The sequence below is a fragment of the Galeopterus variegatus genome, unplaced genomic scaffold (assembly GCF_000696425.1).
Source record: "Galeopterus variegatus unplaced genomic scaffold, G_variegatus-3.0.2 Scaffold2073, whole genome shotgun sequence".
NCBI lineage: Eukaryota > Metazoa > Chordata > Mammalia > Dermoptera > Cynocephalidae > Galeopterus > Galeopterus variegatus.
In genome coordinates, this window is record NW_007728184.1 from 1 (window position 1) to 15,402 (window position 15,402).

Below are 15,402 nucleotides of genomic sequence, written 5' to 3' on the forward strand. Positions count from 1 at the left end.
TTTTAATATGGTAGAGGTGTAGGAAATGTGGAGAGGGGTAGGAGGACGCTTTTGGGGTGAAGAATATGTTGGTTAGCTTAATTTTGGTGATGGTTTCATGGGTATATACATCAATCAATATCAAATATCAACTTGTGGGATACTGTCACCAACGTGGCAAAATAGACGATTCCCGGCATCACTCTCCTCAACAGAACAAGGTGCAACTATTAAAAAGCAAAAACTGCCATCCTGAGATTGCTGGAACTTGAGAGATGAGGGGAAGAGATCTATGGAGTTCACGAAGGCATGAAAGGCTGCAGCGAGCAGGAAGAGGGAACACTCGGACTACTCCAAGTCCCAGGTGCTTCCTGGGCCAGCACATCGAAGTGCAAGGAGCACCTACCACCACACAGAGCAGATACCATGAGATGAAAAAGCTGTAGTAGCATCCTTTGCATGAAGCTGCTTGGAACCTGCAGGGAAGAAGGGTGCCTTGGAGAGCACCATCCCACTTTCCAGGCTGGCATAGGTGCTCACAAGCCTCCCCTGGGCTGACCTAGAGGGCAGAGACTGCAGACAATGAGAGAAGGAAACCACCCAAAGGTCATCACACGGGACTGGTGTGCAGCCCGCTCCATGGGAAACTTTTGGAGTTGGGTGGGGGAGGCTGACCCATCAGGGGGGCATCAGAGCACAGCACTGGTAGACAACTTGCCCTCTGTTTGGCATGGGCACCACACAGTGGAGATTGATCAGTTGGATAAAGTTGCCAGAGGGTTTCCCACAGGGGGCACAGGCTGTGGGAAAGACTTACTCATGGGCCAGAATTTCCACACAGCCCAGGTGAGTGTGTGGGAATCCCACATGACCTGGAAGTGACTAAAAAGCCAACAATTAAAATTTGGTTCACACAAACAACATTTCCCAGTTTGAGAAACACAGCAAAGCAGCAATTTAGCTCAGGCACAGAGCTCAAGTCCTGGTCTCTGCAGGAAGTCTACCCCAAATCAGAAATTAACCACAGGACAGCAAATTAGTTCCACTGCAGTAATTAAGTGGTGGTGGTTGTTACCAATCCACCACACAAGAGGAAAAAAAACCCACAGACCAGTGATAATGTTTTGATATTAACCAGTAAAATGCTAACACCATCAAACAATACCTATAAAACCTGAAAGAGGGGCTGGCCCGTGGCTCACTTGGGAGAGTGTGGTGCTGACAACACCAAGTCAAGGGTTAAGATCCCCTCACTGGTCATCTTCTTTTAGAGGTAGCCATCTCCTCAAACACACAGGCATCAACGTAAGGACACAAAGACTGAGAAAGAACAGAGAAATATGACAACAGCAAGGGAAGACAACAAAGCCCCAGCAATGGACCCAGGAGAAAAAGAAATGTCTGACAGAGAGTTCAGAATAATTCTCTTAAAGATGTTCAGGAAGTCACAGGAAAATACAAATAGAAAATGAAATGATATTTGGAAAACAATTCAGAAGCAGAATGAGAAACTTGACAAAGAAATAGAATCAAATTTTAAAAATCAAATAGAAATTCTGGAAATAAAGAATATATTATTTGAATTGAAAAACTCAACAGAACACTCCAACAGCAGACTTGATCAAGCAGAGGAAAGATTCGGTGAGCTCAAGGACATAACATACAAAATTATTCAATCAGAGGAGCAAAAAGAAAAAGAATAAGAAAAAATGAAGCAGAATTACAGGAATTATAGGACTCCTTCAAGTGAAACAACCTCCACATAATTGGCATACCTGAAAGAGATGAAAAAGAAAAAGACCTAGAAAGCATGTTTAAGAAAATAGTGGCTGAAAATTTCCCAAGTATGGAGAAAGATGGCAGCATCCAGGGACAGAGGTCACCGATCAAATTCAGTTAAACGAGGAACAACCCAAGGCACATCATAATCAAATTATCAAAGACCAGAGACAAAGAAACAATACTGAAAGCAGCAAGAGAAAAGAAACACACAACATTCAATGCAGCCCCAATACAGCTGTCAGCATATTTCTCAGCAGAAACCCTACAGGCCAGGAGAGAGTGGGATGACGTACTCCAAGTGCTGAAGGAAAAAGACTGTCAGCCAAGAATTCTGTCTCCAGCAAAATTAACCTTCAAATACGAAGGAGAAATGAAGTTTTTCCCAGACAAAAAAAACCTAAGGGAATTCATTCAGCACTAGACCTGCCTTACAAGAAATGCTAAAGGGAATTCTTCAAGCTGAAAAAACATGATGCTAAAGTACGGGCCGGCCCGTGGCTCACTCGGGAGAGTGCGGTGCTGATAACACCAAGGCCATGGGTTNGCCACTCTCATGGCTCCACTAGGCATAGTGCTGATGGGGTTTCTCTGCTGCAACTCTGACCCCACATTTCTGCTTAGCATTGCTCCAGTGAAGGATGTCTGTGGTGACTCTTCCCATGCAACAGATCTTTTCCTGGGTCCCCAAGCTTTTCAGTACATCCTTTGAAATCAGGGTGGAGGCTCCCAAGCCTCCATAGCTCTGGCATTCTGTGAGCCTGCAAACTTAACACCATGTGGATGCTACCAAGGTTTCCAGCTTGTGTCTTTCAAAGCTGCACATCCAGCCACATCTGGGGCCAATTTAGCCACAGCTGGAGCAGCTAAGGTGCTGGTGTTGGCAGCAGCTTCCTGAGGTGGCCTTGAGCAGTGGTGGGTGCCTTGTGCTTGTTCATTCTCTCTCACTATGCCTCTGGGCCTTTTACAGGAGGGTCAGCTTTGAAGATCTCTGAAATGCCTTCAAAGTCTTTTTTCTATTCTCTTGGTAATCCCTTCCTTCTGTACTAATCTCCTTAGAAAATGGTGGCTGGGCTACACCCTTGCTTTCATGGCCAGGCTGAAAATTTTCCAATTTTTTCCCTCTGCTTTCTTTTGAATTATAAATTCTGGCTTTATGTTATGCTTTTTCTCCCATAACTCAGCATAGACTGTTGCAAGTAGCCATGCAGCTTCCTGAATGCTTTGCTGCTTAGAAATTTCTTTAAGTTTCACATTCCATAAAGCTTTTGGGCATGAACAGAATGCAGACAAATTCCTTGCAAGTTCACAGTAAGGGTGATCTTTGCCCCACTTTCCAAAAAGCTCCTTCTCATCTCTGTTCGAGACCTCCTCACCATGGCCTTTGCTGTCCATATATCTACCGGCATTCTGGTCACCACTATCTTACCAGTCTCTAAGAAGGTCCAAACTTTCCCTAATCTTTTTGTCTTCTTCTAAGTCTTCCAAACTCCTCCAGCCTTTGCCCAGCCCCCAGTTCCAAAGCCACTCCCATATTTTCAAGTATTTATTATAAGCAACACCCTACTTCTTTGGTACCAATTTCCTGTATTAGTCTGTTTCTGTTGCTTATAACAGAAATACCTGGAACTGGGTAATTTGAAAGAAAACAAAATTTACTGCTTACAGTTTTGGAGGCTGGGAAGTCCAAAGTCCAGGGAACACATCTGGTGAGGGCCTTTTTCTAACGATGACTACACGGCAACATGAGGTATCACATTGTGAGAAAGGCAGAAGCAAGAGAGAGAGAGAGATTCTTACATGCTCTACTTTTAAAGCCATCAGAACCATGCTCATGACCACCATTAAGCCATAAATGGATTAATCCATTCACCAAGGCACAGTCCTCACAAATCAATCACCTCTTCCAGGCCCCACCCTTCAATTATCATAATAGGATCTCCCACCCTCAACAGTTACAGTGGGATCAAGTTTCTAACACATGAACTTTGGGGGCCACTCTTCAGTCCGCAGCAAGTCCCTATCCCTAAATCCTTAAATTATGCATTTTCTTTTTAGTTACTTCTGAACCAAAAAAGAGGGGAACTCTTCCTGTGCCAACTAATTAAAGAGATGGGGCCATAAGGGAGGGGAGGCTTTTGTTTCTGCCTAGCAGGAAAGCTCCCTGGTTTCCAGTAAAGTTCCTAATTTAGAGGAATGTGTATATGTGTGAGTTGTTTAACCTTCCTTTGCCCCAGCTGGCCAAGAATGAAAGCAGGAAAACTACTTACGATACAGCAGCTGAGCCCAGCCTCCTCCCTGGCAGGCAGGCAGCTTCCTGTCCAGACAAGTTGTGTTTATTCCTCCTTCAGCGCTGCCTCCCTGGCCCCAGACCTCAATGCCCTAGTTCCAGATTTATTTTTCACAGCCCTAGAGACTGAGAAGTCCAAGATCAAGGTTCTGGTTGCTTCGGTTCCTGGAGAGGGCTCTCTTTCTGGCTTGCAGTCAGCCACCTCATCACTGTCTCCTCATATGCTCTCTTCTTTGTGTGCATGTGGGGAGAGAGAAAGATCAAGCTCTCTGGTGTCTCTTCTCATAAGTGTACTAATCCCATCAGACCAGGCCCCCACCCTCATGACCTCATCTAACCCTAATTACCTCCCAAAGGCCCCATCACCAAATACCATCACATTGGGGCTTGAATACTTGAATTAGGGGGACATAAACATTCAGCTAATAGCAGAACATATACCATATGACAATCTTCAATATAAAATTACCAACTATCTTCCCACTGTAATATAAAAGAGAAAAATTAAAAAGAAAAAGGTAAAATGAAAAACTCTAGCACTTTTTGTAGAATTAACTGAAAGCATTAGCTTTACTGCTACTTATTAGCTACCAGGTACTGTCCTAAGCACTAAATATACATCACTGACAATCTGTACAACACCATGAACAGGTATATACTATTATCATCAACTCCATTTACATATGGGGAATTCAAGGTTAAGTAATTTGCTCAGAGTTGTGCTGCTAGCAAATGAGGGATGCTGGGAGGCTAGCTACAGAGTGGTTAGAACTCTAACCACTTCACTCTTCTGTCTTTCTAGCAACTCCTCCAACTTAGCATCTAGTAGAAGAGAGAAAACTCCACAGAACATTGTGCTAAAAGCTCCCTTATAGAATTGTCACTGATGCCTGAAATTCTATCACTAGCTTCGTTCCTTTAGATTAAGGAATGGTCTCCTATTAAAAGTTAATACAGGGCCGGCCTGTGGCTCACTCAGGAGAGTGCGGTGCTGATAACACCAAGGCCCCGGGTTCGGATCCCATATAGGGATGTCCGGTTCGCTCACTGGCTGAGCGTGGTGCTGACAACACCAAGTCAAGGGTTAAGATCCCCTTACCGGTCATCTTTAAAAAAAAAAAAAGAAAGTTAATACAAATATAAATCTGAAACACAAGAAGCCACTACCAATCATGAAATCTTACAGTACTGTTCTCCTCCCAGGTTTGTGAGAAATCCCCTAAGGGGACCATTCTCGACCCATCCCTGTAGTGATCAATTACAGGAGAACCACCCCTGTAGTGAGATACTATGAGCCATCTCCAGGTCAATCAGGGGTAAAAATTAAAATTAAAATATCTTTCACTCGGGCCGGCCCGTGGCTCACTCGGGAGAGTGCGGTGCTGATAACACCAAGGCCATGGGTTCGGGTCCCATATAGGGATGGCCAGTTCGCTCACTGGGTGAGCGTGGTGCTGACAACACCAAGTCAAGGGTTAAGATCCCCTTACCGGTCATCTTTAAAAATAAAAATAAAAATAAAAAAATAAAGTAGAACAAGAAAACATTTGAAGGTACAAAACTCACTAGTAAATTAAATACACAGACAATCTCGGAATACTCCAATGATGTAAAGGTGGTGAAAAAACCACATATATCTTCACAATTGTTAAATCAAACTAAAATTTGGACTAGGAAAGCCTCTGTACTCATATATGTGAGCTCTTATGTACAAAGTGCAACTTAACTTACTAAGTAAGCAAATCGAAAACCTAACTTAGAAATGTGCTTCTGTAACAAGAGCTGAGTCTCAGCTAATCACAGCAGCCACACTTCAACCACTCATAGGCAACCAATTGTTCAAGCTATGTCCTAATAAGGCAAACACCAAGCTGTCACCAATCCAGCTGTTTCTGTACATCACTTCTGTTTTTTTCTGTAGGACACTTTCCTTTTATTGTCTATAAATCTTAAATGACCATGTGGTAGTGGCAGAGTCCCTCTGAATCTGTTCTGATTCTAGGGGCTGCCCGATTCCAAATCATTTCTTTTCTTGTTGAATTAAACTTTTATTTTATTTTACTTTATTTTATTTTAGTGGCTTGACAGTATGGGGATCTGAACTCTTTTTTTTTTTTTTTTTTGACCAGTAAGGGGTCGCAACCCTCGGCACGGTGTTGTCTGCACCATGCTCAGCCAGTGAGCATATAGGATCCAAACCTGCGGTCTTGGTGCTACCAGCACCACACTCTCCCGACTGAGCCATGGGGTCAGCCCGGGATCTGAATTCCTGACCTTGATGTTACACACCATGCTCTAACCAATTGACCTAACAGGCCAGCCCCTACTTTGTTAAATTTAATTTGTCTAAAATTTTTCTTTCATCACTATAAGGACTAAAGGACATACCCGACAAGATAATAAATTCAACAACTGTATAAGAGATAGGCAACATTAAAGGATGTAACTTGAAACAAAAAAATGTCAAAAAGTGGGGAATGATGTCAAGTGTAGAGTTGGCCTCAGTTTTTTTTTCTTCTTAGTTATCAAAGTTGTTTTTATTGTAAAAGAATCTGTTATAACTATAACATGGTTTTTGTAAGCCTCATGGTAACCATAACACAAAAACTTACAAGAGAAATACTAAAAATATGTAGCAAGAAATCAAAATATACTACTAGAGAAAACCACTCAACCACAAAGACCAGAAAAGGATCTCCAAAAAACCAGAAAAAAGTAACAAGATGGCTGTAAAAAGTCTCTACATATCAGTAATAACCCTAACTGTAAAGGGTGCTGCTTACAAGAAACACACTTCACCACATACCAACTGAAAGTGAAGGATGGAAAAAGATATTTCATGAAAATGGAAATCAAAAGAGAGCAGGACTAGCTATGCTTATATCAGGTAAAATAGACCTCAAGCCAAGGAAAGTAAAAAAAATAAGGAAGGCCATTACATAATGGTAAATGGAGCAATTTGACAACACAATATAACAATTATAAATATATATACACCCAGCACTAGAGCACCCAGATATATAAAACAATTATTATTTTACCTAATGGGAGAAATAGACTCCAACACAATAATAGTAAGAGATTTTAATACTCCATTTTCAGCAAAGGACAGATCATCCAGACACAAAATTAACCAAGAAACATCAGAGTTAATCTCCATGCTGAGTTGATTGGATTTAATGGACATTTTATAGAACATTTCATCCAGAAGTTGCAGAATACACATTCTTCTCAGCAGCACATGGAATATTCTCCAGAATAGACCATACATTAGGTCATAAAACAAGTCTCTGCAAATTTTAAAAAATTGAAATCATATGAACTATCTTGTCCAACCACAATGAAATGAAACTAGAAATCATTAACAGAAGGGACATTGGAAGCTGCACAAATACATGGAAATTAAGCAACATGCTCCTAAACAACTAATGGATAAAAGAAAAAATCCAAAAGAAAAATTTAAAATTCCTGGAGATAAGTGAAAATGAAAATACAACATACCAAAACCTATGGAATACAGCAAAAGCAGGCCTAAGAGGGAAGTTTATAGCAATAGATGCCTACATAAAAAAAAATAATAATTCAAATAAAAACCTGATGTTACGTCCCAAAGAACTAGAAAAACTAGAACAAACCAAACCCAAAATCAACAGGAGAGAAATAACAAAGATCCAAAAAGAAATAAATCAATTTGAAATAAAAAAAATACAAAAGATTGACGAAATAAAAGTTGATTTTTCAAAAAGATAACAAAATTGGTAAACCTTTAGCTAGACTGGCAAAGAAAAAAGAGAGAAGGCTCAAATAATTAAAAACAGAAATGGAAAAGGAGACATTACAATTGATACCACAGAAATATGAAGGATCACAAGAGACTTTTTTTTTTTTTTTTTTTTAAAGATGACTGGTAAGGGGATCTTAACCCTTGGCTTGGTGTTGTCAGCACCACGCTCTCCCAAGTGAGCTACGGGCTGGCCCTGTAAGAGACTATTATGAACAACTGTATGCTAACAAACTGGAAAACCTAGAAGGAATGGATAAATTCCTGGACACATATAACTTACCAAGGTTGAATTATAAACAACTAGAAAACCTAAACAGACCAATAATGAATAATGAGATTGAAGCAGTAATAAAATGTCTTCTAACAAAGAGAAGCCCAGGACCAAATGGCTTCACTGCCGAATTCTACCAAACATTTAAAAAAGAACTAACCATTTCTTCTTAAAATCTTCCGAACAATTGAAGAGGAGGAATACCTCCAAACTCATTCTATGAGGCCAGCATTACCCTCATACCAAAACCAGAAAACACAACAATGACAACAAAACTAAAGATCAATATCCCTAATAATATGAAAATCCTCAGCAAAATTCTAGTGAACCAAATCCAACAACACATTAAAAAAAAAACATTCACCATGATCAAGTGGGATTCATCCCAGGGATTCAAGGATGGTTCAACATGCACAAATCAATAAACACAATACATCATATGAACAGAAGGAAGGAAAAAAATATATGATCATTTCAATAGATGCAGAAAAAGCATTTGATACAACCCAACAACCCTTTGTGATAAAAACATTCAACAAATTACATGTAGAAGGAATGTACCTCAACAAAATAAGGGTCATATACATCAAACACACAGCTAATATACCGAGTGGACAAAAATTGGAGGCTTTTCCTTTAAGATCTGGAACAGGAAAAGGATGTCTATTTTCTCCACTCTTATTTGACATAGTACAAGAAATTCTAGCTGCCACAATAAGGCAAGAGAAAATAACAGAGAGCATCTAAATTGAAAAGGAGGAAGTCAAACTATAACTATTTGCAGATGACATGATCATACACATAGAAAACCCTAAAGACTCCACCAAAAAATTACTAGAACTAATAAATGAATTCAGTATAGTGGGAGGATACAAAATCAACACACAAAAATCAATAGTGTTCCTATACACCAATAATGAAATATCTGAGGAAGAAATCAAGAAAGTAATCCAATTCACAATAGTTACCCAAACAATGAAATACCTAGGAGTAAATTTAACCAAGGAGGTGAAAGACCTCTACAATGAAAACTACATAACATTGATGAAAGAAACTGAAGAACACACAAATAAATGAAGAGATATTCCATGTTCATGGATTGAAAGAATTAATATCCTCTAAATGTCCATATTACCAAAAGCAATCTACAGATATAAACCAATCCCAATGACAATACCAATGATATTCTTCACAGAAATAAATAAACAGTCCGAAAATATATATGGAACCACAGAAGACCACATATAGCCAAAGCAATCTTAAACAAAAAGAACAGAGCTGGAGGTATTGCAACACTATTCACAATAGCCAAGAGATGGAATCAACCTAAATGCCCATCAACAGATGAACAGATTAAAAAACTGTGGTAAATATACACAATGGAATACTATTCAGCTATAAAAAATAAATCTTGTCATTTGCAGTAACATGAATGGAACTGGAGACCATCATGTTAAGTGAAGTAAGCCAGGCACAGGAAGACAAAGATCATATGATCTCATTCATATGTGGAATCTAAAAAAAGAGAAAAAAAGTGGTTCTCATAGAAGGAGAGAGTAGAATAATGGTTACCAGAGTCTGGGAGGGGAGAAGGGGCAAGGGGAAGGGAAGTGGTAGATTAACGGGTGCAAAGCTATGCTATGTACCCTAAGTGAATTGATATGTAATATATGCATGTATTGAAACACACACCATGTCCCGTAAATATGTACACATAAATTTTTTTTAAAGAAACAAATATCAAATTGTATATTTAATAAGACCTGAAACTATAAAACTCGTATAAGAAAACATAGGGGAAAGACTCCAGGATGTAGAGCTGGACAAAGACTTTATGAATAAGACCCCAAAAGCACAGGCAACAAAAGAAAAAATAAACAAATGGGATTATATCGAACTAAAAAGCTTCTGTAGAGCAAAGGAAATAATCAACAGAGTCAAAAGACAACCTACAGAATGGGAGAAAGTATTTGCAAGCTATAAATGCAATGGGGACTAATATCGAGAATATACAAGGAACTCAAACAACTTAACAGTAAAAAAAAAAATAGTTCGATTAAAAACTGGGCAAAGGAGTTGAATGGACATCTCTCAAAGGAAGACATACAAATAGCCAAAGGTATATGAAAAAATGCTCTACGTTACTAATCATCAGGGAAATACAAATCAAAACCATATTGAAATATCATCTCACTCCAGTGAGACTAGCTATTATCAAAAAGACAGAGAATGACAAATGCTGGCGAGGATGCAGAGAAAGGGGAAGCCTCCTACGCTGTTGGTGGGACTGTAAATTAGGATAGCCATTATGGAGAATAGTATGGAGGTTATTCAAACAACTATAGACAGAACTACCACGGAATCCAGAAATCCTACTTCCAGGTGTATACACGAAGGAATGGAAATCACCACGTTGAAGAGATTCCTGCACGCCCATGTTTATCACAGCTCTATTTACAATAGCCAAGTTTAGGAGCCAACCTAAATGCCCATCGACAGAGGACTGGATAAGGAGAATGTGATATACATACAAAATGGAATACTACTCAGCCATTAAAAAGAATCAGATTCTGCCATTCGCAGCAACAGGGATGAGCTTGGAGAAAATTATGTTAAGTGAAACAAGCCAGACACAGAAAGAGAAATACCACATGTCCTCACTCATAAGTGGGAGCTAAAAATAAATAATAAACAAGAAAGGAAGAAAGAAACAACAATCACAGTAATACATTGAACTTTCAGGAGAGAACAGAACTGTGGTTACTAGAAGTGGGAAAGGAAGAGGAGGAGGGAGTCACTGAGAAATGGGTTAATGAACACAAAGAATGATTACATGTTGTAATGAAGAATAAGCTAACTATCCTAATTGGCCATCACATATTGTACACAAGTGTTGATAGTCAAATTTGTATCACAGAAGTATGTATAATCAATTATGTTTCAATAAAAAGATTATAATTTAAATTTTAAGTTTATCATACATCAATTATACTTCAGTAAAGCTTTTAAATAGTTTTTTTCTTTTCTTTTTTTTTTTTGTCTTTTGTCTTTTTCCGTGTCCGGCAACGGATCGCAACCCTCAGTGTTGCCCCCGTACCGGACCGGGGACCGGCAACGGGATCGCAACCCTCGGTGTTGCCCCCGTGCCTCGCTCAGCCAGTGAGCGGGAACCGGTCTGTATGTGGGATCCGAACCCTCAGGCGGGAGCGCCGCCGCGCTTCCCAAGCGGCACACTGTAGCAGTGCGCCACCGGGCCGGCCCTAAATAGTTTTAATGTTGATAACACGTTGCAACTTTTCATTAAAGTGTCATTCATTTTTAACTATTTATTGAGATATACATAAAGTGCATAAATCTTAAAGTTGCAGTATAATTAATTTTTCACATGAATATTACCACCAGTCAGATTAAAATATAGAATACTTCCAACACCTCAGAAGGTTCCCTGTGCCCTCCCAGTCGTTACCCCCTAGAGCTGAGCACTGTTCTGACCTCTGTCAACATGGGTTAGTTTGCCTGTTCTTGAACTTCCTGTTAACGGAAAGGTACCCATGCTGACACTTGTGGCAACGGTTTGCTCACTTCCATTGCTATATGGTATTTCATTTTATGAATATATCACAACTTATTTAATCATTCTATTGCTAATAGACATTTGGGTTGTTTCAAGTTTTTGGCTGTTATGAATAAAGCTGTTATGATCAATCTTGCATTCTTGTGCATGCCGTTTAGTGGATATTTACAGTCTTTTCACTTGAGTGTTGTGGTAGGTTGAATGGTGGCTCCCAAAAAGATATGTCCGCATCCTAACCCTCAGAACCTGTGACTGTGACTTTAGTGGGGTAACGGTTATTGTAGAGCCAATTAAGTTAAGGATCTCAAGATGAGATCATCTTGGGTTATCTGGGTGAGCTGTAAATCCAATAAGTTGTCCTGATAAGAGACACAGGGAGGAGAGGAAGGCCACGTGAAGACGGAGGCAGAGGTTAGTCTCATGCGGCCACAAGCTAAGGACTGCTTAGCGCCAGCAGAAGCTGCAAGAGGCAGGGGAGGATTCTCCCCTAGGGCCTTCAAAGGGACATGTCCCTGCTGACACCCTGACTTCAGACTTCTGGCCTCTAGACCTGTGAGAGAATAAACTTGTGTTATTTATTTATTTTTTTTAAAAAGATGACCGGTAAGGGGATCTCAACCCTTAGCTTGGTGTTGTCAACACCACGCTCAGCCAGTGAGCCAACCGGCCATCCCTATATAGGATCCGAACCCATGGCCTTGGTGTTATCAGCACCGCACTCTCCCGAATGAGCCACGGGGCCGGCCCTAAACTTGTGTTATTTTAAGCCACCAAGTTTGTGGTAATTTGTTACGGCAGCCCTAGGAAACTAACACAGGTGTCATTTAAAGTTTCACTTTATTAATACTTTATTTATATTTGTTTGTAATGTGCACAACACTCAAACTGAAATTTTAAAAAGTGTTTTGAGTACAGACTTTTGCAAGCTAGACTCTTTCTTTCATTTCTGGGAACAGGTGGTGTTTTGCTCCATGTACAAAAGTGTTGAGAGTGGCCCCACTGTGCTTGTCGATGTGTGTCTGCAAACCTTGTCTGTCATGGTAGGGCCAGCCACTCTGAGGACCGTGCTCCACCTAGAGGTGTCTACTCCTTACGCAGCCTGCACTTCCTCTGTTTATAAGGCCAGTTCCCCTCCACCTGCTCTGTTTTTGTTTGGGCTTGCAGGGCAAGACTGGCTGTTTCCTATTAAAATTAGCTATGCTTTAATTTTTAGAAAAAAAAAAAATTAAGCATAAAAATTTGCATAATCTGAATACACAAAACAGAAAAAAATATGAACTATACTAATCTAAACCTGCCCTGTTTGGAGAGCTCCTTTTACAAGCCTGAGTGTGGAGCAAACTGAAATCTTTCCAGTTCCTCTCTTCTTTGTTCTCTTTGCAAACAAGCATGCATCACCTTCTCATTTTAAGAATTTTGCTAATAAGTGGTGTGGAAAAACATCCAGAGCTAACAAAGCCAACATGGGGAAATTATAAGCTTTCTAGAATTCTTATGTCTCTTAGCTGTATTTCCCTAGCATCTGGTTTACAGCATCTTGTATAATGTGGTTGTCAAAATCATGAACCATAGGGCCGGCCCGGTGGCGCTTGGGAGCGTGGCGACCCTCCCGCCGAGGGTTCGGATCCCACATACAGACCAGTTCCCGCTCACTGGCTGAGCGAGGTGCGGGCGCAACGCCGAGGGTTGCGATCCCGTTGCCGGTCCCGGTCCGGTACGGGCGTGACACTGAGGGTTGCGATCCGTTGCCGGACACGAAAAAAGACAAAAAAAAAAAAAAAGAAAAAAAGAAATCATGAATCATAGATGCTTCTTCAAACACCCACTTGGGAGCATATAATAACATCTAATAATACATAATAACAGCTAAAATAGTGATTGGGCACTCAGTGTGTGCTGGAGCCCAGGCTAAGCATTTTACTTATAGTATCTAATTAGATTCTCTCAAAACTCCTTGAGGTGGGTTATAACATTTTCCACACTTTACAGATGAGGGTTGTAAACTCACTGACTATAGGGACCAAGTCTGTGTATACATGGCTTAATTCCCATTTTCTAGAAGAGCAGCTAACAATGTGTATGCCACTGGGAGAGCGGACAGCCTGAAAAATCACTGCAGTTTATCAAAAGGCCCCCCAGCATCACTGCTGAAATGGAGCCTCCACTATCTTGGAGTTTCCTTTAAGAGTTCCCAGTCTTGGGGATATAGGGGGTGGAAATTCCATTGGGCATTATAGATCCTTCCAAAACAGTTATTTTCTACAGAAATTGTTATATTTGGTCCTGGGAACTCCTTGCAGAAATGAACTCAAATGGTCAGAAATATTCATTTCTTTCAGTTTTGAGAAATAGAATAGGCCATTCTTCTTTAGAAAACCCTTTATTAGGGTTTTTAGGATGGCAATAAAATATATAAAATGAGCAGACAAAACAGAAAAGTAGGTGGTGAGAAGGAAGCTGGGGAGGGCTGGCCTGTGGCTCATTTGGGAGAGCGTGGTGCTGACAACACCAAGTCAAGGGTTAAGATACCCTTACTGGTCATCTTTTATAAAAAAAAGAAAAAGAAAAAGAAGGAAGCCGGGGAGAGGGAAGAAACCCCTGGGAGGCCCAATCTTTAATGCTATGGTTTATAAAATGAAGAAAAAAAAAATCCATCTTGAATCCAAATTCATCTCTCCTGTTCTGTTCTTGTCAAAATGTTAATTCCTTGGGCAACTCGAGATACACCATGTTTCTCCCCAGATAGCCCCAAGTTCAAGGGCAGAACTTGGTCTTGGACTGCGTGTCTTTGCTGTGAGGGCAGCAGCACTTTTTTCCATATCTTGGCTATTGTGAATAATGCTACCATGAACAAAGTCCAAACAGAAGCCTTTGAATGTCCATCAGTGTTAAATCGACAAGTAAATACTGGTATTTATCCACAATTTATTTCATGGGTGGAATACTACACAATGCTAAAAACGAACAAATTTCAGCTACATACAATAAGGTGGATGATTCACAAATATAACATTAAATGAAGGAAGCCTAATACAAAAGAATTCAGAGTGTTGTTCTATTTACATAAAGTTCAGAAACAGGCAAAACTAAACTATAGGGCTTGGGAATAGTACTCAAGTAGTAAAACTCTAAAGAAAAGCAAAGGAAGGGATTACCATAGAAGGCGGGGTAGTGCTTAACTTTAGAGGGAAGGAGGGGTTTGGCTGGGAAGGTACTTGTGGCTTCTTGGATGCTGGCAACATGCTTTTTCTTGACTAGGTGGTGGATCCACAGGTGTTTCCTTTATAATTATATATTAAGCTGCACATTTATATAAGCTGCACTTCAAAAAGTTTGTGGAAAACATGGAATTAAAAGATAATATGATGGGCTGGCCCGGTGGCACACTTGGTAGAGTGCGGTGCTTGGGAGCGTGGCTGCGCTCCTGCCGGGGGTTCGGATCCCATATAGAGACTGGTCCGCTCACTGGTTGAGCGTGGTGTGGGCGCGACGCCGAGGGTTGCGATCCCGTTGCCGGTCGCGGTGCGGGCGCGACACTGAGGGTTGTGATCCCGTTACCGGTCACGAAAAAAGACAAAAAGGAAAAAAAAAAAAAGATAATATGAATCTTTCCATAAACTTTTTGCACCCTCATGTTTTATGTCCTTTTCTCTGTGTATTATTTGCCACAAAAAGGTTTAAAACACATGAAACACCAAAGAAAAAAATCTAACAAAAGATATGAA